The sequence below is a fragment of the Rhinolophus ferrumequinum genome, chromosome X (genome assembly GCF_004115265.2).
Source record: "Rhinolophus ferrumequinum isolate MPI-CBG mRhiFer1 chromosome X, mRhiFer1_v1.p, whole genome shotgun sequence".
Lineage (NCBI taxonomy): Eukaryota > Metazoa > Chordata > Mammalia > Chiroptera > Rhinolophidae > Rhinolophus > Rhinolophus ferrumequinum.
In genome coordinates, this window is record NC_046284.1 from 14,132,919 (window position 1) to 14,135,787 (window position 2,869).

General features: G+C 39.7%; 1 pseudogene; it reads left to right on the forward strand.

The window, feature by feature from the left end:
• Positions 1-1,612: 1,612 nt before the first annotated feature.
• LOC117028431 (hsc70-interacting protein-like) lies at positions 1,613-2,665 on the forward strand (annotated as a pseudogene).
• The last annotated feature ends 204 nt before the right edge of the window (positions 2,666-2,869 follow it).

Genomic DNA, 2,869 nt, shown 5'->3' on the forward strand with positions numbered 1-2,869 from the left:
TGTCAAGTGTTGATGTCAAGGTTATTACAGTCTCATAATGAAGAGGGCAGATTTTCTTCTATTTTGCTTCTCTGGAAGAGTTTTGTTAGATATGAATTGTCTGTTTCTTGAACATTGGTAAAAACAGAACTTTAAAACTCCTTGGGTCTCATACTTCTTTTGCATAGAGGTGTGATACTGGTCAGTGAAGTATTTTAACTACAGATTAAACGTATATAATTTATTGATATATGTTTTCTAGAATGTCCTCTATATGGAACTTCTCAAACTGACTGATGATTTTTATAGTATTCTCATGATAATATTTCTAGTATATCTGTATTTGTTTCTAGTAATTTTTAACATTTATTTTTACTTTATTTTTTGTATAAAAATCTTGTCAGAAGTTCTTTTTAATTTTTAAAAATGTTATAAGCTTTGAGTTTGTTATGTTCTCTATTGTTTATAATTTTATTTATTAATTCTTGTTACGTATAAATATTTCTCCCTTTTACTTTGTTCCTATTTAGTTTGTGGTTATTTTTCTAACTTTTTGAGAGAAGCATTTTTCACAGTAGTTTTCAATTTTTCTTCTTTCTTTAACATAAACATTTCACTAAATGAAACTTGCACTGCATCCCACACATTTTAATATGTAGTGATTTCATCACTTAGTCCTAAGTATTTTATAATTACCATTCTCCTGCTATCTTTTTTATTATTCACATCCAATATTATGATTGTGATAAAAAGAAAAATTGTACTGTATGCGGTGTAAATTCTCTGGAAAATATTGACCATTCTGTGAGGCCTGGTGTGTGGTCAGTGTGTTCCAATGTCCAGATACACCTAAGAAGAAGTAGCATTCTTTATTTGTTTAGGGATAAGTCAGTCTCTCTCTCTCTCCCTCTCTCTCTCTCTCTCTCTCTCTCTCTCTCTCTCTGTCTCTCTCTCTCTCTTCCTTCCTCACCCTGCCAATATTTCCTGCCCTCCTTCCTTCTCCCTCTCCCTCTCTCTTTCTGTCCTTTACTAGCAACATTGCTCAATTGCATGACTATGAATTCAGAAAAGTTAATTTTTCTCCTGCTGTTTTACATATTTTCCTTCCTCGCAAATTTCTTATAATCTCCAATTGTACAGTGAAGTAAAAATCATCAAACTATCATTGTTTGCATTGCCATGAAAACCTCAGTGAGGTTGTGGGGTTATAAAAATCTCTTTTCTCTAGATTGCTATGAAAATAGGTTTCTAGATTCTTAGAATGATTGTTAATTATCACTTTTACTAAATTATTTGGGCAGTAAATTACACCACTTATGTCTCATCGGGATGGGATGGGGAAGCTATGTGACACATACAAGAAATGAAAAGCTACTTTACTTGAAATGCCAGTATTTTATTAGTCTGCTAAATCAGTTTTTTTAAAAAAAAAAAAAACAAATTTCAACTCCCTGTCCCGCACAGCCTTGTGCCAGACTCTGTTAGGTCCAGATTAAAACTCTCAACCAACTACACCATCCTTCTATCAGGTCATGCCAAGCTAGTGCCCAGGGCCTGCACAGCCTCAGTCGCACCTACCGCCTGCTGCCACTTCCCCACCACGGAGCGTCATGGAGTGAGTGCCTTCGGGAAAATGTGTAAGCAGGATCCAAGCATTCTGCACACTGAGGAAATGTGCTTCCTGAGGGAGTGGGTGGAGAGCTTGGGGGGTAAAATGCCACCTGCTACTCATAAAACAGTGGAAAATATCAAAGAACAAACAGTAAGACAAAAGAGGAAAACACAGAGACAGTCGAGCCATCAATGGAGGAAAGTGATCTAGAAATTGACATTGAAGATGTGATTGAACCAGACACTGATGCCTCTCAGGAAATGGGAGATGAAAATGTAGAAATAACCGAGGAGATGATGGATCAGGCAAATGATAAAGAAGTGGCTGTCACTGATGCCGTAAATGATAGTGAACTACAGAAGCCATCGACTTGTTCACAGATGCCATCAAGCTGAATCCTTGCTTGGCCACTCTGTCTGCCAAGAGAGCCAGTGTCTTCATCAAATTACAGGAGCCAACTGCTGCCATCCGAGCCTGTGACAGAGCTATTGAAATAATTCCTGATTCAGCTCAGCCCTGCAAATGGCGAGGGAAAGCACACGGACTTCTGGGCCATTGGGAAGAAGCAGCCTATGACCTTGCCCTTGTGTGTAAATTGGATTATGATGAAGATGCCAGTGCGATGCTGAAAGAAGTTCAACCTGGGGCCCAGAAAATTGCAGAACATCGGAGAAAGTATGAGGGGAAACGTGAAGAGCGAGAGATCAAAGAAAGAATGGGAAGGGTTAAGAAGGCTCTGGAAGAACCTGAGAGATCCCAGAGGGAGGAAAAAGCCAGAGGACCATCAGGTGCTCAGTCCGGCTCTTTTCCAAGTGGCTTTCCTGGGGGAATGCCTGCTAATTTTCCTGGAGGAATGCCTGGACTGGGAGGGAGCATGACTGGAATGGCAGGAGTGCCTGGGCTCAGTGAAAGTCTTAGAGATCGTGAGGTTCTTGCAATCGTGCTGGATCTAGAGTTATGGTGACCTTCCAGGATGTGGCCCAGATCCTGGCAAATAGGTCAAAATATCATAGCAACCCACAGGTTATGAAACTCATCAGTAAATTGTCTGTCAAACTTGAAGGTCAAGCATAATGCCCTTCTGACAAAGTCCTTGCTGAAGGAAAAGCAACGTAGATCACCCAGTGGATTATACTGGGTGATAACACAAACCCGTGTACCTCTGACCTTCTCATAAAGAAAGCTGGAATTCTTTGTAGAGAATCCCTACCCCTCTGGCCCAAATGCAGTTGTAGCCTTTTACAGTGATTTGTGATCAGCATATTTGTCAGATAACGT